We start from the raw sequence: 19,489 nt of genomic DNA, 5'->3' as shown, positions 1-19,489 counted from the left end.
TGTGGCCACTTGTAAATTGTCTATTCTTCAGTCAATGACCATGACATACAGGCAGAATTATTTAGATCCAGTCAGTTAGATTAATTAATTAATTAATTAATTGGTAAATAAATAGATAGATAAACAAACAGCAGGACATAAACATGGGAGGCAGATGTACTGGAGAGTCTTGTAGGGAACTCTCTAAACTCCCTTTTCTGTGACCTGCAGGCTTCTTCTACAAAGCTTCATTGGGGAGAATGGATATTCAGTTAGGGGTCCTGACAAAGGGAGCTTCTACTAGAGAGCCAAAGGATCCATATACTATATGTTTCATGAAACTTCCAGAAATGAGTGGAGTGTTGGTCAGGGCCATAGTAGGTGAAAATGTAGACCTGCCCATGGAGTCATGATTAGAGAGATCCATCCAGGGAAGCTTCAAAGCTTCAAGGAAACATCCATCAGAAAAAGAGTTAGCTGACTCCATTAACCAAGTTCAAGAAAGAAGCCAACATTAAACCAAACACCAGTGATCTCACTTCTGAATTTGATCATAAAAGCTTACGACCATAGGTCAGCAAATAAAATAGTACAGATGAAAGAAAGAGAGGGATGGGGGTGTAGGTTAATTGGACTGCAATCTCCTAAGCACAATCTAGGCATCTAAATTACCCAACCTAATGAGAGGCATAGGAATAGAGGACTTACCACTGAACGAAGACTAAAACATTAATATTCAGACATGTCGAATCGTATACTGACTGGATATTCCTGAGTTATCAATTTCTGAAACATAAAATGATCAGATGTTTGCTTATAGCCAATCATGTCAAAAATACAGTTCAACCTGCCAACATTTTCCACCAGTGGCCTGGGCAACTGATCTCAGAAATCAAATAGTAACATCAGATCTGATGACCAAAATGAATCTATGTTTTATTGCATTTCATGAGTCATCTTCCTTTGCTACATCAATTTCAAATGTTACCACTATATGTACTTTAAATGATTGTCAGTATCTAATCAAGATCCTAAAAAATTGAATATGTACTGTGCTCATTGTTAGGGATGGTACACAGAAGTTTAAGTTACTAACCTAACTAGAACTCTCTTTTCCAAATTAAAAAAAATAAGCATCTGAATGCCCCCAAACACTATTTGCATACTTTTATAATCTGGTATCATATAATAAATGAATAACAGGATAAAATCAAGTAAGTAGCATAAAGTTTTATTGGTGTACTCTGAACATTAAGTCTCATTTTAACATCAAGTTCAGAAGAGAACACATGTCATCTCGAAGAAATTCTTGAGAAGGAATGTAGGTCAAATTTGTCAGAGAAAAAATACATTCACAACACAGCAAAATTTCTTAAAATTATTTCAAAGAATTTGTTTCTTCATTTTATTTACTTATTTAAATTATTATTTAGTTTTGTATATGAGTGTTCTGTTTGTATTCAATGTATGTATAAGTATCACATGCATGCTTGGTGCCCATAGAGGTCAACAAGAGTCATACCCACAGAATTCTCCACACAGAGAGTTGTGAGCCAGCATGTGAGTGCTGGGGATTGAACCTGGGTCCTCTGCAAGAGCAGCTAGTGCTCTAAACTCCTGAGCCATCTCTCCAGCACCTTAAAACTTTTTTCTCCATTTTTCTTCTTACCTCAGTGTCTAGTTGCATCTAAGGCTCTCTTTGCAAATTCTTAAATGCAGAGAAACTCAGAGTATGTGCTGATTTTCCCCTTCTGAGTTCCCTAGTTTATCAGATCTAGGACTTTCCCCTAAGGCCTTTACTCCTCATGATGACAGTAAAGCAAACATTTTCCACATCTTGGCTCTGTTTATCCTTGCCTCCATCCTCATGATCAAAGTGCTGAGAAGGGTACATGAGGACAGTAGAGAATGAAAGACCTTGAGCATTATATGTTAATATTTCTATTATTTAAGGATACGTACAAGTTCATAGAATGGGTGTCTCCATGTGCACTTGAGTCACAGAAAGCATTCAAACAGCAACAGCACCATCAAGCCCTGAAAGAGTAAATGAGTTTGGATGTACATATGCACATGTCACTATCCTATCTACTTTCCCATTCTGAATGCTAAGAAATTGGAATCTGCATGTTCTCAATCACATTTTCTTCCACCTTGGAAAGGTAGTTCCTGAAGAAAGGAGCCTGAAGTGTGAGTCCTAAGAAACCTATAATCAGTTGCTCTCCCTAATTGAGCACTTCTCTGCTTGATTTTAGAAGAAGCATGAAAATGATTTACTGATTTAGGAACTGGGTGGAGTGGACCACAGAAAGACAAATCAAAAACATCTGGAATGAACTTTTTGAGAGAGAAAAGGGGAGAAAAAAAAGTAGTGCTTTCAAATGAAACGAAGTACAGATGATTTGGCCAAATGTAAGCCAAGCCAAACACTCACATTAAACATTGCACTTGGGTCTGGTTCAATGGCAGGAGCCGGCGAGGGGGAGCCTCAGCCAACACTGCATCAGAGGCACATTGTGGAGGGAGGAAATGAGTTTAGTCAAGCCAGCTGTGACTTCAAAGGGGCGGCTCTCCCAGAGAACAGTGGGGAAGGGTTCCCCCTTCAGTGAAGACTGCAAAGTTCATCCAAAGACAGTCCGAAGGGAGCAGACTCCGAGAAGAGGCAATTTGCATTCCGTACACAAGAAAGACTATTTTCCTTCCATGGAGCAGCAGTAACCATCTAAAGAGAAAGGAAAATTATGAAGAAGAGGGGACAAGAAGACCATCCTGATGGTCTCACAAAACTGTCATGTCTGTGGTCGCTTTTCAGAAAGATAGACATATCTTTGTATGAATCATGCTTCCAGCCGTGTGAAAGGTGACAACACGGGATTCCTCTTCTGAGAGATTCCCATGGTCTCTGTTCCCCTTTGAACTTCTAGAAAACCTCTATTTCTTTCAATGCGTTTCCTCCATAAAACTTTCTCAAGGAACACACGGTGGCTTAGATCAGAGTAATACAAAGATAAGCAAGGAGAAGCTAGACACATAAACAAAGGCTTATGATGTTGAACCAGAAGCCTGTGTTAAAGCAGTGGTTCCCAGGGAATAGTCACCTAAGCAGCAGCAGCAGTGAGGAATGCAAACTGGAAGCCTCAATGCACTGAATGAGAAAGTCCAGTTGGCTTATGGAGCACCCCCATTTATTCAGAAAAGTGATAAACTTGGGGAACCACCTTGAAAATGTAAAGACCTAGCCTTCTGCAATAGAGTCCCAGTGTATCTGAGCCAAAATAGAGACCTCTGCCATGTACAAATCATTTGGTCATCTCCAGGTTAGAATTCTACAGGCAGATCTCTGTTAATTCACAACCATGGGCCTTGGCTTTCTAAATAAACCACAAGAGCTTCAAGGGCTAGTAATGGTTCTTTTGTGCCACCACTCACCTTCCTTCTTCTAGCTTCAGGCCCAGTTCTTGGAAGATACAGGCTCTAGAACTTACCTTAAGTCATTAATTGAGAAAGCTTTACATTCAGTAGGAAGTTTCAGCAAACATGTATTTTTGAAACTTTCTGACTCTTGAATATTCAAGAAGAATAGCTGTTATCTCCTTCAAGCACTCATTGGATGCTTGGGTCTCCATTGTAGCATCCTTATCAGGGGTTTTCTCTTCTTATGCTTGGGTACCTCCACTGATGAAGATCATACTATCTCAGGCTGCAGTTTGCTTCCGTTAGACAGCTTCTTTTAGAAGGCACTTCCTTCTTCTGGGCTGAGCACTGCCATCATTTACATTCCATTTGTTAGTTATAATCCTATCCCTCGGGAACTCATAGCAAAGATACTTACATATTAATGTGACATTTTTCAAGTATTTGAAGTTAATAATTATGTAGCATATGACATCAGTTAAACTCGCAGACTCTGGAAGCAGACGCCCTACATTCAAATTCTTGTTATGCCATTTAGTAGCTGTGTGACCTCGAGAGAGTTATTTACTTGCTCTTTACTCCTTGGTCTATATTAAAAGATATAATAGTACCATTACATCAAAGGGCTTTTATAAGGATTGCAGGAATTAATATATGCATATAAGCCTGGAATACTCTAAGTGCTCTAAATGTTTTAGCTATTATTAATCATCATCATTACCATAAAGATCTTGTCAATTCTCTGACCTCAGCCACATTTCTAATTCTGTATTCATTCACTCTGTAGCTTGAATCATTACATATGTTTTGGGGAGATCTCTTTATTTTCCTTCAACCCCTATTCCTAAATGTGGGTGGCCAGTTAGGACCACATGAATTGCACTGGCCATTGTAATTTAGGAGGAGATAATGCTTATCCCCTTTAGCCCTGACATTAAAATCCTCTACTCTCTTTATTTCAGTCTATCAGCTACCTGAAGACAAAGAAAGGAATAAAGGATGACAAGAAGTTACCAAGAAGTAGTAGAGACATTGGCTAGAAGAATCAAAATTCCTGAATCAATACACGAAGGGTGTGAGCAAAACAAAAAAAAAAATGCATTTATTCTGTGAAACTACTGAAATTACACAACCTAGGTTGACTAATATGATGACTTCCCAATTTATGTCTCTTGTTCATATTATGCTTCTGAACTCTAAAACTATATGTTTTCTGTTTTATTCCTTCTTTATAAATAAGTCCTCAGGTATGGGGGAAAAAGGCAAACTAGGAGCTTCTGGAATCAGAACATCTCTATTGCCATTTTAGTCCTTCTAGGGACAAGCTATGTGTCTATGGGAAGATTACATGAGCTATCCTAAACTCTAACGCTTACTAGTAAATTAAATATGTAGATGTCTGTAAAACAGAAAAGTCACTAGTAGATAGTAAATACCCAATAAATGTCAGGTAGTTATGACTACCATACCCCAAATCTGTTCCTTCCCAAACTGATGTATGATTCTATCATCCAATACTTGTTAAAAATTCAAACCCCCAAACTAATCTTCAATCATGTTTTTGTCATTTTCCCACACAGAACAAGCCATTGATGAGTGATTAATTGTATTCACTGAACTTTTCTCAGATCCACCCACTTGTCTCCAACTTCTTTTGTTGCACCTTGTTATCCTAGTCAGGACCACCAGCACATCTGGCTCCACTACAGTTACCTTTTCAAGTCTGTGCACGTGCTTATGAGATTCACAGAACTATATGGGATTTTTTTAAAGTTCAGTCTCGTCTTGATAATTCAAAGCTTTAGTGCATTAATGCTTCCCATTGCTCTTTGACATGACCATATGCCCGACCCATCCCTTCAGCATTCCCTCAAACTCAGCCCTATGACTTCATCTCTAGCCACACTGGGCTTCTATTCATCTCATGAAGATGCAATCAAGTATTCCATCTTCGAGTTTGAGTAAATTTTCCATTTGAGCTTTTTCCCCATCCTAGATTACCTAATTAATGCCTGGCCATCTTTTGTATTTCAATTAAATTATATAATATTCATAAACACATTAGCAATCTGTGCCTAACTGGTGAGAGATAAGCACATAGCACTCTACTTACTTCTCACTGCATTCAATCCACTTGTCACTATTTCTATAATCGTGTTTGCCAGAAGCCCCACATGCATATGACCCTCTGCTGTCTTCATTGACTTGTGTCAGGGAGGAACTTACCAAGTATGTAAGAGAATGGGCTTGGGTGGCTCTGTGTGTTATGTATCCCATGAGAGTGCTATGTGGCTGGATTTGGAATAGAAGAATGGGGGAGAGAAGGAGGAAGAGGAGGAACCTTCAGTAAGTCCACATATCTTTATTAAATTTACTTACAAATTTATGAAATTCAGCACCAAGCCCATAGAGTTATAATTCTAACTGACCAAACAAATATACAAAGTAAAGCCTTATGATTACATAATGCATGTTTCCATAATAGAATTAAAATAAACCTCCACTGCTATATTTGTGGTGGGTTAGAAATCAACATGCTTCCGGAAACTATGTTATGATAGTTCCTATACATTCTGAACATCAAAACATTCCTCCCTCCCATGGGAACATATATGAGGTAGCATACCAAAAAAGGTATAAGGAGATTTTTATGATAAGTCAATTGGAGTTCTGCTGTGGATATCACTTTTGTATGCTGTGAATATGTTGCTCTAATTGGTTAAAAAAATAAAATGCTGATTGGCCAGTAGCCAGGGTAGGACAAGCAGAGAAGAGAATTCTGGGAACAGGAAGGTGGAGTCAGGAGTCACCAGCAAGACACAGAGGAAACAAGATGTAAAGGCAGAACTGAATAAAGGTACCAAGCCATGTGGTTAAACATAAATAAGAATTATGGGTTAATTTAAGTGTAAGAGCTAGTCAATAGTTAGCCTGAGCTAATGGCCAAGAAGTTTTAATTAATATAAGTTTCTTAGTGATTATTTTATAAGTGGCTGTGGGGTCCTTGGTGCTGGGCAAACACAGGAAAACCTTCAGCTACAAAGTTGAGTAATAAGGCAAGAAACTTTCAAAACTTAATGAAGTCCATAACTGGAAAGTGAGGAATGGAAGAAGATACTAAATGTGTTGTGTTCTGAAGAAGGCATTCTTAGAGAAGGAAGCACTGTGGAGCACACCAAGCCTGTCAAGTTGCCTCTAGATGAGGCTAGCCCCACCAAGCCCTCAATGTGTACAGTGTAAAATGTCTCTCAATAACATTTTTTTCATATCTGTGAAATGAACAGGACAAGCCACAACTCCTTTGACTGCTCCTTACAATATAATCACTACCCCAAGACTCACACTGAGTCCTGAGTCTTGAAGAAGCTATGAACTTCCCTTGAGGCTACATCCATTCCCCCAAATTGAAAACAGCTAGGATTATGACTCTCAGTGTATAACTTTTTCATTCATTCATAAGACACTATCTTAACCCTTTAAAAAGAACAAAGCACATGGATAATGCCAGGAAGAAAATAAGTTAAAGAAATACTGCATTCTACAAAGTTAGAATGTTGTTTGTTGGGTTTAAAGAAACAAGTGCTCTGTACTTGGAGAAATGTTAACTCATTTGCCTGAAATGTTGGGGGAGGGAGTGGATAATATTCAGTTGTTCCTTCCCCTCTCAGAGAATAAAAATGTAAAAATAAGTAAATTAATAACTCAATGTGGTCTGTTTCCCACAGCAACTGTATATCCATCCCCAAAGAATATGGGTTTTCTTTAACTTGTTTGGAGTTATAACCAATAGTTTTGTTGCTTTCTCTGGTTCTAATAAAATTCTGTGATGGGTTTTGGGTTACATTCATTCCAGAAGAACCCCTTGTCAATCCCGGAGTGCTCTTTGTTGTCCAAAACTGCTTACAGTAAATTGGGGGTTAAAGGTCTCTGGTTACATCCACCGGTGAAGTCAGATTCAGCTACACAAGGAACATATTATTGGGTAAAATTCAGCATTTGTTTCCATAGACAGAAGGCAACAAATAACCTTGCATTTATTCTCCCAGTCTACCATTGATGATTCTATATCCCATTGCCTCTTATACCAGAGACAGAAGGATTTCTTAGCAGCACTGACCAGAACACATAACAAAGCAGCATGCAGCAGAGCAGTCAAATGTAGTCCTGGAAGTGTTTTTCTCAAAGAGAAGAGATCAGGTGCACAAGTTTAAAAATAAAGACTCATAAATCCCTCCAAGAAGTTTTCCCTTTCTAATGGTCCCTGACAGTGCCCTAGTATTACTCACTCCATCTTTGAATAATGCAGATTTTAGATCACTGTATTTATCAAGGGAAGGAACTAGAGTCTGTCTCAAAAAGCACGTTGATAGTTGGTAGCTCTCTCCTGTGCTTTTGCCTACTCAAGTGCGCTCTTGCTCACTCTTCCTCCATCCCTCCTTCCACCTCTCCCTGCCATACTTCACCAAGCTTTCCTAATTGCTAAACACACTTCTCTGACTTAAAGCTTAAGAATTTGAAGAACTGTAGCTTTGGAATGCACCAATGTAATTAGATCACATTGCATTCCTTCATTATCCAAGTCAAGCATTTTGGTCCTAGATTATCATAGTGCCAAGGTTTTATATCTCTGTAGTACATGTCAGAGTATTGTCAATAGTGTTGAGCATATATTTCTATCTCATCTCAAGTATATGTATATATAACATATACAAATATAGGAAGATGCATCATAGAAGTGACTAGACCTAGATTTTATTCCTCAAATGGTTTCCTCTATAAATACAGTGAGTGGAGGAAAGTTCGAGCCTTAGTTTCCCTTCCTGCATGAAGAGATTTTTTTTCTTATTAGTCAGATTACTCTAAAATTCAAATAAAAAATAATCTGAGTCTTCAGAGAGAATAGTACATTTGTAGAAGAAATACTGCCTTGGAATCATGAAAATTTAGAATATTCGTGCACTGAAAAGAAACAGCATTTGTCATCTCCTCAATCTTATAGCAGTGCTCTTTGGAGGACTGGGAGCCCTGTCCTGAGCAGGCTGCAGACACCTCCCATTTCCTGTCTAGCATCATTCTGAAAAGTACAGTCGAGTGGGACAATCAGCCCATGGTTTGAAAGAAGCCGGAGTTATTTTGAAAATCTAATTTTCAGGCCTTTTCCCCTGGGTGAATAGTCATATTCATTTCATCCAATGGTTTATGAAAACACAAGAAGTTGGAGCTCTGCTTTCTTGCTCTAGTTGGCCTGCAAGGTCCTGTGCACCACAATGGCTCTGAGTGTAAATGTGAATTGCTTGAAACGACCCAAATGCCCAATCACCACAGAAGAGCATCATTGAATGGGCCATTGTATACCTGTAAATGGTCATGAAAATCCTTTCTGGGTATGAAAAAGCACCAGTGTTATAATCTTAACTACTAACACAGGATTCAAAATTGTGTACTACGTATTGACTGTGTAAAAGCATGTTTCATTGGTCACAAGGAACTCAAGACTGAAAAAAGGGGGGGAGCTGCTTCTTTCATTTGTCCATTGTTCTATATATGCAAGGGATTCTGTGAGGTGGGCTGCTAACTCTCCCAGGTCATCGTACATATTACAAATGCAGTTACTCTGGATGTGATAAGATTATGTTTTAGTCAAAAACTCCAAAAACTGAAAATCAGTAGAAAAATACATTAATATAGCTAAGTTGGGAGCATCCTTGTTAAGGCAAGCCAACTTTGTTGTTCTCAGAATACTCATACTACCCTCCAGCTGGGAAAAAATTATCCCCCACTAAGTTTGTTTTAGGGAAGCGTGTTTAGCATTTAGTTTAATTTACTGAACATCTGTATCTAAAACACCTCTGGCAACACAGTGCACTATAGAGATCCAGGTGTTTTCCTACATGATCACATGACTACTGGGAGTTGTGGCTTACTGTAGCTAATCAGAGAGTATCACACTACATAAGGATAGCCCAGGAAAAAGACCAAAAACTCCAAAACCAAAATCTAAAATATCTATTGACTGCACATCACTTTCACAGTATAAGGCAGAATTTTTTCTATTTGAATCAAAGTAATTTGGAGAGAGAGAGAGAGAGAGAGAGAGAGAGAGAGAGAGAGAGAGAGAGAGAGAAGAGAGAGAAAGAGAGAGAGAGAGAGAGAGAGAGAGAGAGAGAGAGAGAGAGAGAGAGAGAGAGAGAGAATGTTCTTGTCACCTTCAGGCCTTATCACAGTACCATTTCAATAATTTAAATATCCAGTCCAAAATTTAATACTTTTTCAGGCTAATAATTAAGTTGGCATATGACACTGTCTACTAATGAAATTTAAATTTTTCCTTCCAAGCCAACTTGGGCTCCAACTTCACTTCACACATGGGATCCTGCCATGAAGAAGAGAGCAAGACTGGTACATGTTTTCTGTTCTTCTTGCACCTCTTCACCTTTCTCTTCCTTGTATCTGCCTTCGGGCCCATCAGCATTGAGGAAAGTCAAAGGAGAGAGAGAGAGAGAAAACATTGTTAGAGTCAGATAACATCTGGTCTTGGTGTTCTCTGGAGTGAGAAAATCCTAGTGCAGATAAGGTCTCAAGAAGTATCTATTTGGTGGAGTATTATTCAGCTGTTAAAAACAAGGGCACTAGAAAATTTGCAGGCAAATGGACAAAGCTAGAAAAAAATAATCCTGAATAAGGTAACCCAGACCAAGAAAGACAAATATAGTATGTACAGGCTTATAAGTAGCTTATTAGCTATAAAATAAAGGATAACCGTACTGCCATCCACAGACCCAGACAGACTAGATAACAAGAAGGATTCATTGAGGGATGGCTGGATCTCCCTGGGAAGGGGAAATAAAAGAGATTTTGTGAGTGGACTGAGTGCAGGTGGGGATGAGAATATGAGTGATCAGGTTGCATGATACAGGGGAGGTCAAGGGAACTGAAAGAGACTACTGGAAACTGGGAGTATTTGGGGTAAAAACCTGTCACGAGGGAATCTCCCAGGAATCTATATGAATGACCCCAGCTTAGACTCCTAGCAATAGCGAATAAGTAGCCTGAACTGGCCATCTCCTATGTCCTGATTCGTACCTAGCCCAATTGTCATCAGAGAGGCTTCATCCCGCAACTGATGGAAATAGATGCAGACCCACAGCCAAACATTAGGCAGAGCTTAGGGAATCCTGCAGAAAAGTGGGAGAAAGGATTGTAGGAGCAAGAGGGGTCAAGAACACCACAGGAAGGCTCACACAGTCAACTAACCTGGGCTCACTGGGGCTCACAGAGACTGAACTAACAACTAGGGAGCCTGCATGGGACTGACCTAGGCACTTGGCATATATGTTACAGTTGTGTAGCTTAGTCCTCTTGTGAAACTCCTAACAGTAAGAATATGGGCTGCCGCTGAATCTTTTGCTGGCTTTTGGGACCCTACTTCTCATGCTGGCTCAGCTCACCTTGCCCAGCCTTAATACTTGGAGAGGTGCTTACTCTTACTGAAACTTGATACACCATGTCTTGTTGATACTTAGAAAAGACCTGTCCTTTCCTAAACAAAAACCAAGGAGGAGTAGATTGGGGGAGGGGCGGGCTTTAAAAGGGGTGGTGGTGGAGGGACTATGAAGAAGGAGGTGTACAAAATAAATAATTAATTAATTAAAAAAAAAAAGAAGTGTCCAATAGTGCCTCAGGAATTCCTCATGGGGCCTCTTCCAGAGTCTCAGCTACTGACCCATCTCTTACCTCCATCTTGCTCTCCCAACTCCATTTCTTGAACTTCTGACAGCCTACCACTCTACTGAGTCTCTTGGTACCTGTGTGTAATTCTCTTGGCCAGGGAAACTTTCAAAATGGTACAAACCTAACTCTCCATACCTTCAAAATCCTTTGCACTCCCCAAATACAATTCTACCTAATGCTCCTTGCAAGCCGAGAGCTACAGCTCATTTAAGGTCCTCTGGTAGACATATGCCAGACCTCAGGGTTTCTTATGTCCTGAATTTGTGGTCCTTCTCAGCAAACTTGTCCGACTCAGCATGTAAAGGGAACAAATGATATCCTCCACATGCCAGGCCTACAGTAAAGGGTGATGGTACTTGTCCACAATGCTACATTTTAGTATCTGCCTGATTCAACTGATTCAGCTTCTGACTGATTCAGTATCAACCAATTTGTAGGTTTAGAAAGACTCTCTGTTATTGTTTTTCCCTTATATTTACCTAGATTCATTTTATGTTAGCAAAATGTTTGAAAAATACATAGTTAATATAAAAATGCAATATAAGTTCTGGTTTGGGAATAATTGGTCTAATTTTCTAATTTTTTTCTTTTTTCCACAAATATGTCACAATGAACACATTTTCTATGTTCAAAAATGTTTTCTATTTTTTTCCTACTTTTCATAAGTTAAGAATCCTACCTCTGAATAGATCCTGACACCATGTAATGACTCAACTAAACACCTGAATTATACTTATATTTTTTCTTTAAAAATCCACATAATCAGTCCTCCTCAGTACTCCATTTTTCCTAAAAGTATCTCAGAAGTGAAATGTTAAGAGTCTTCACAATCCTGCATTTAGATCAGATCCAAAGTAAGTTAAAGATCTACCAGATTAACCTCCAGTTGTATCACTCTGGCATCCTTAGGAAAGATGGAACTCTTCATTTCCCATGATGTCACCCAAAATGTTGCTTGTCCAATGCCTCTTTTTTCATCTGACAGATTGGCTAGTGCCCCATTAAGATCAATGAAAGCCACCAGCTTTCACCACAGAAGAGTCAAAGCAGGACTGTTAAAAAGGAGAACTACCCAACATGGCTCTCTCCATGTGTAGCCTAAACAAGAAAATAAATTCATTTTCTCTGTAATAAAGAGCACACTGTCTGCTGAAACAACTATAAAGGCATTGTCTAGACTGAGGTGGTACAACCTTGGCACTACACAAAATGAGTTCAAGGTCTGTAAAGTCCAGGTCCAAACAAATGGCTATCTGCCAGTGTAGCTCATGAGAGCTGATGTTGTCAGTGTGCTAGAAGGGAAAACCTGTGTTCACCTCAGCTGCCAACTTTTCAGCTTCCATCCTAGCCATCAAATGGAAAAAAAACACTCAAATTTTGAGCACTATAAGAGCCCAGCTCATCTATAAGCCTAATCAGGATTGTGACAATAAATAGTAAACCTTCATTGATCATTGATGATGAGCCTGCAATGCTAGGAGCAGTCTGAGTGTGGGATGCCACTTAATCTTCAATGGGGCAAGAAGCCAGTACTGCCATGATGAGTACTAGGTATCAAAAACTGATCTCTAAGAGGTTACATAACTTCCCGATGATCATTCAGGATACAAGTGTTAGGCCTTTAGACCTGACCTTTGCACTAAGGACTTTTTAAGCCTCGAACCTAAATCCCTGTTACCACTCACCCTGTCCCATCTCCAAAGCCCAATCTTTCAGGGGGAACTCTGGTGTAGCTATAAATTTTCTCTGGTCCCAACCAGCTCCCACAGACTGTGGTCCCACAGCTGCACAGACCCAAGTAAACCAGAGGCTTATATTACTTATAAACTGCATGGCCATTAGCTCAGGCTTATCACTGACTAGCTCTTACACTTAAATTAACCCATTTCTATTCATCTATAAGTTACCATGTGGACATGGCTTACCAGTCTACTGGCATGTTGTTCCTTCAGTGGTGGCTGGTGGCTGCTTTGCCTCTTTCTCCTTTCTCTTCCTATATGATTGGATTTTTTACCTGCCTCTAAACTATGTTGCCATAGGCCTAATGGCTTTATTTTTCAACCAATAAGAGCAGCATATTTTCACAGCATACAGAAAGACATTGCCCTATCGCTCTTGTTCCCTTAAGATGTGGTCCAGAGTCTCTCTGTAGTATGGTGGGAGAAAGGAGGGGGATGACACACCTCTGCTTCCCATCATTCCTGTGCTTCTTTTCTCTAATCCTACCAGTTCTGGAACCCTTTTAAGTATGGACAATTACAGCTTTGCTTATCTCTCAAGGGAAGGGAAATGTAGCATTTCACAGTGGCATAGCCAGTTCACTCACGCCACTGATCTCATCCTACACTGTGATGATTCTTTGCTTTTGTTTTAAAGGTTCTTTCCCTTCTCTGCCAAACAAACAATCTTCCAGTCTCCTGTGTAAATATCACTTCCTTCATGCATCCTTCCCTGGCCTCTTTGTCCCTGCACTTGGCCTCCTTAATTCTGCTCCCCTTTGTGCACATTCAAGACATAAGATACAATGAACAGAAGGCCAAATATGGCTTTCTGCGTGGTCCTGAAAGATAATGTCCTGAGGGGGAAAATTCAAAGGAAAAAACATGTAATCAGATATGAAGCACAAATTACAGTGGATATGAATAAAGTTTTATTGGTAAACAGCCATCATTTGTTGAGACATTGACTATGGTTACTTGTACTATAATGGCAGAATTTAGTTGTTTCAATGAAGATAAGTGTCCCAATGTCTAAGGTATTTTTTATTTTGCTTTCTATACAAAAAGTTTTTGTTGCTGATCCATGCATTAGATTACTATCACTCAATGTCTCAGAGGATTGAGCACCTATATCACTAATTTTGATAATTCCCACACTCATGTCAGGGCTTTCTTCTTAGTAGACACTTAAGTAAGCACATGAGTGAAATTACAGCAAATTTTTAGGAAAGATGGTACACTTACAATCAAGAATCTTGGCATGTAAAATCATGTCTGCCAATGCCGTCAAATATCAAAATACAGTATTTTGGTAAACACTGTTCATGAAAGAGTAGTGTAGTAATCAAGTCCTCTTGTCAGTAAAACTCACTACCACCTGTATGCAGCAGGCATAGATGCAGTATTAAGAGTCCTTAAAGAGGGAATCGTAAAAAGAGTCAGCCACTTTGAGAGTGTGTGTGGTCGGCTGTTGAGATGTGTAGCTAGCTGATAGGGACCACTACGGGGTGGGGGTGGCGGATACCCAAGCCTCACTCATTTTCTCCCTCTTTCTTCCCTCTGCTGGGTCACTCTAGTGATGAAACTCAGGTCCTGGAGCCCTGTCAGTTCCATGCATGGAACTTCACTTCTGGGAAACAGAATGAGGTGGGAAATGATAGACAAATGAAAGGAGGTAAAGATCCTCAGGTGACCTCAGTGACAGGCTAGATGCATTCTTTGGCATTCAATGGCCTCACTTAGAAAATTGACAAACTTGATTATATGATCCCTACAAAGAGCAAGTCGGCAGTGATAATAGGAGCTTTGTTAAGATTCTGTTATGTCCTACACCCCCTGCTGTCATATCACCTTCTGAATAGATATCATCTGCCTTGACAAGATAAGAAAAACTGAGGTTCAGAAGGATGGTGCAAAACATGCATTGGTAGTCAAATCAATGGTGATGCTACATTTCCCTCCTGCATTTTCACTCACCCTAATCCCAACCTGTTTTACACTGACAGTTACAACAGTTGCCTGGGCATGTTGTTATGATTCAAATTAAAGTTAGCACTGTCACTAGGTTTTATGATACTGCTCAGCTCTCCCAGATTTACTGAACCCACACAGCTCTCCCTGATCTTACATTTAGTTGCCCATGGTCAATAACTCACTGTCTCCACATGCATAGATTGAGGCATCTAGGGAAACAAAGTAATTTGTGCCTGACTTCCTCCTTATTGTTATGGTAATGCAATACTTGGGTAGCGATCTTAGTAAAAAGGCTCTGGTGATGCATATACCCATGTTTTCTGAGAAATATATGAAAAATAGAATATTAGAGGTCTGACCCTCATATGTTTATTTATTCTGAGCAGTTTACTGAACACTGGAACCCTTGTGCATCATAGCATAGATGTGATTTCTCACTTATTCATGCCATTAATAATTGACACCATTAATAACACTGTAATGCCATTAATAATTGAACACACAAAATGGAATTCTCTGGAATTAATTTATTATCATTAATTTTCTGTGCCAGCTTACCAGAACTCATTAGAATGGTGGGCAAGGTCTGTGCATCAAATTATTTAACTAGTAATCTTCAGGCTTAAAAGGCCAAGGAATTATGGAATTTACTTCAACCACTTCCTGTTCTTGCCAATAATAGCCCCTCTTTCAACTTTTCTCTATCCAGAGGAGAGAAAACTTTTGTGAATAAATCCAGAGAATATATATATATATATATATATATATATATATATATATATTCATATATATATTCGTGTGTGTGTGTGTGTGTGTGTGTGTGTGTGTGTGTGTGTTGTTCATTTGTTCATTCCTGGCTCCTAAAATGTGCAGTAAAATATAGAGGAGAGAAGACAGCTGCCTAGAGAACCACAGAGTCTTTCAGTAACCATGTCCTTGACTTTAGTCCTCCCAGGTCCAAAGCTCAGGCTTTCTCTTGCCATGGACTCCCATGATCTCGAAAGACTCCCTTTTCTCAGACCTCTTTGCTCCTCAGTATTCTTGTTCCTTAAACTTGATAAAGAAAAGCATTACCCTACTCCTTTGATATTGTGCCTGTAATAAAACTATTGATACTTCTAAGATTTTCACAGGGTGCGTGGCTGCAGAGACTGCTCAGTGGTTAAGAACCCATACTGCTCTTCCAGAGGACCCTAGTTTGGTTCCAATGTTGAGAGTTTCACATGAGCCTGTAAGTATAGCTCCAGGGAGATTCAACTTCCTCTTATGGCTTCCTTGGACAGCTACACTCACAAGCACATACCCTCACAAAGACATACACACATACACATAATTAAAAAAATACATCTTAAGGAAAACTAATTTTACAGCCATGGACTGTATAGAAACTGGAAAGCGACAGCAAGACTTCTCTGTTCTCTAGAACAAAAAAAAAATAGCTCCTTGATAATCTGCTCAGGTGCACACAAGTGCCTCTCCATGGTCACAACTCTCCTGATGAGATTGACCACTCATTTAGTTTGCCTGTGACTTCCCTGACACCAAGTTCTCATCCCTGAATGGGTCTTCACACTGAATCTTGATGCCATGAGTGCATCCATCAGTGCAGGCACATTTATTCTCACATATGTCAAGGTCTGTCTTCATGACATTCTGCCTCCATTGTTTGAACACTAGCTGATGGTGAGTCCACTCTTCTCCCACTAAACCTCTGCACCAGCTGAGTATAACTTGTCCATAAAGCCCTGAGATTTTTCTGACAAGAAAATTAATGGGATGCATTCCTCCTATGAATTCCTGAAACACTCCATAACTTTCTAATGGTGCTTCTGTCATTCCATCTTTTGTTAGAGTTACTGGTGAATTTGTCTTCCTCTCTCTCTTAGGCTGTGGGCCTCAGACCTCATTCCAGTAACTAGTATGTCTATGTGTGGCCACTGAGTGAACAACAGCTCATGGCAACCTGACTTTTTGCTCTTGTGTACCCATTAAGGCTTAAGAGACCCCAGGGCTTAAACATATGTGTACTTTTGTGACAATATCTAGGAGCTATACTGATGCCTGAAATCTTAAGGTAGATTTTCAGCTCTTAGTTTTGGTAACCATAATTAATATGTTGAATAATAAATGCAAACTCTTTTAGAAATTATTCATGCAAGGATTAAAATCTACAACTCTTTCTAATTTTCACATAAACACAGTCAGATCTTCACTTTGAAATGGGCCAAAATGTGTTGATATTTACATCCTTAAGTTTATTAAGAGTATCTAGGGCCTCATTCACTCCTAGATGAGGAGCAATAGGCAATTAATTACTGTTGAGAGACAAACAGTCTACCCCAGGGATGAGCCTCCTAATCAGTTATCCAATACCAAATGGTCAGCTCTTCAATCCTAAAACCATACATCTGTGCAACACTAAATGAAGGCAACAATTAGTATTTGTGTGTGTGTGTGTGTGTGTGTGTGTGTGTGTGTGTGTGAATAATAACTAAAGAACAGACAAAGCAGTAGAGATAGCATATGGAAGTAGAAAGAGGGCTTGGAGATAGAGAAAGGAGAACTGTGGGTGAGAGAGCAGAACATGTATTAGGGGACTATAAATGATCAAAGCATATGATTTACATACATAAAATGACATAATAAAACACACTGTTTTGTACAATTAATAAATTATAATGAAATAAATTTATTAAGCAATTAATATTATCTAATTATTGCCAATGATTATTGCCATTTTTTAATGTATTAAGTAGACCAGACTATTTTTAGTTTGGGGGTCTTTAGAATTGTTTTTCCTTATTCCTCCAGAAGTATGGGTAAATAGGTTATCATGCACTCTAGAATGGAAATGTGATAGCTTTTCCATCTCTCTGACCTCACTTAACCTCGTCGTCGTGGATTTTGTCTTCTTGATTAACCAGAGGGGAAAACCTCTGTCATGGTATCACATGGACACTCTGATGAAGGATGCTAAACTCCAGCGGCAGAAATCATCTTATCCCTGATGAAACTTATCACCTATTAATTACTTCTCTCACCGGGCCAGGAATCCATCAGCATCAGATGGTAGTAAGTGGTCTAACAGGAGAAAACATCTGATATACACATGCGCTTGAATTTGAAGCTCTTCCCCTGTTTTCCATCGAGGTTTAAATTGAGTATTGCTTTAAAGTGTGCTTAAAACACAGCTTTTAAAAAATAATCACAGGTTCAACTGAAAATGCTATGGCTGCTCAGCACAACCTATAATCAGGTATGTTAAATACTGATTCACTTACTTGTCTATCACCTCTCTGTCTGTCTCTCTCTCTCTCTGTGTCTGTGTGTGTGTGTGTGTTTATACATACATACATATATACATACATACATGCATACATATGGTTAGGGATTTTCCTAAATGATAACTTAATAGCTATTGTTTACTTTTTGAATGAATGAATAAATAATTTCTAGTTTTTTAAGCTCCTAAAAATCTCAAGAACAATACACTTTCAAACCATCTGTTTGCCTCAAGTCTGTACTCCTGTGCTCTGTCTTTATTTTGAACACCAAACTCTCCTGGAAGATCTCATTTTCTGCCCAAAGGCACCAAGCTGTTAACACGCCCTCACCATCCTCTAAATGTCCATGGGATGTTTAAATATGTGTTCTGATATCAGTAAATGTATGTGCTCTTCAATTCCAAAAGCCTTGACAGAGGATTATCAATTTTATTGATCTTTTATAATCCAAGAAACAGCGTTTGGTATCATTGTCATTCTCTGTTATATTTTCCTCAATTTCATTGACTTTTGCTCCAACTTTTACTATTCCTTTCTGTCTCTTTACTTAGATTTAATGAATTCATCTTCTCTAGATCCCCAGGATGGTTATAGAGCTTTCTTCTTTTTCAATACACATGTATTGGCAGCTGCATTTTATAGTGCTGATTTTGTTGTGTGCTTTCCTTTTCATCTGCTTCAACTTCTGTTTGTTTGTTTTTATTGATATTTTTCCTTTGAACAATGTATATTTGGAAGTGTTTTGTTTAATCTCCAGGTTTGGGAGGATTTTTTTTTCATGTTACCTGTCTGTTGATTTTCAGTTAAATTCAAATGTCTGAAAGCAGGCATTGTATGGTTTGTATTATTTTAAAATTTTAAGGTGTGTTTTATGGCCCAGAATTTGGTCTATCCTGGTGAATATTCCATGCAAGCTGTTATTGTTGGATGAAGTGACCTACCTATGCCAATTTTATCCAGTGATTGATGGAGTTATAGAGTTCAACAATGGCCTCACTGATTTTCTGTCTACTAAAGCTGTCCATCTTTGATAGAAGACTGCTGAAATCTCCAACTATAATAGTGGATTAACGAATGTCTCTCTTTTACTCCCATCTTTCTTTATTTTCTCCATATATCTTTCTGTCTCCGACTTCCTCTGCCTTCTATCCTCAGAGTCCAAGGACAACACCCAAAGCTCTAACTCATTAAATGTGTTTTCTTCCTATTCCTTCCAGGCCACTAATGCAATGCTAACCCAACAAAGGCCCCGTTAATCTGCTGAGGAGTTCTGGAAAGAAGAAATGTTGCCTGTTCTAGAGACTCACATGCACTAAAAATAAGTGAGTCTTTTTGCCCCTAGTTCATTTAGTCACAAATTGTAGGCCACCCAAGGACAGGCATGACCTC

At 39.1% G+C, this 19,489-nt stretch overlaps 1 long non-coding RNA gene across 1 annotated transcript in view; it reads right to left on the bottom strand.

Moving 5' to 3' along the window:
• LOC121824364 (uncharacterized) overlaps positions 1 to 19,489 on the bottom strand; it is a 65,123-nt gene that overhangs the window by 18,015 nt on the left and 27,619 nt on the right. Inside the window, exons 3-5 of the long non-coding RNA XR_013046278.1 lie at positions 3,465 to 3,741; positions 2,414 to 2,701; positions 1,942 to 2,016 (exon numbers count right to left, since the gene is read on the bottom strand). This is a non-coding gene — a long non-coding RNA (uncharacterized LOC121824364). The remainder of the gene's footprint in view (positions 1 to 1,941; positions 2,017 to 2,413; positions 2,702 to 3,464; positions 3,742 to 19,489) is intronic.

This window comes from Peromyscus maniculatus, chromosome 20 (assembly GCF_049852395.1).
Source record: "Peromyscus maniculatus bairdii isolate BWxNUB_F1_BW_parent chromosome 20, HU_Pman_BW_mat_3.1, whole genome shotgun sequence".
NCBI classification, from domain to species: domain Eukaryota; kingdom Metazoa; phylum Chordata; class Mammalia; order Rodentia; family Cricetidae; genus Peromyscus; species Peromyscus maniculatus.
This window is presented reverse-complemented; position numbering and strand designations above follow the sequence as displayed.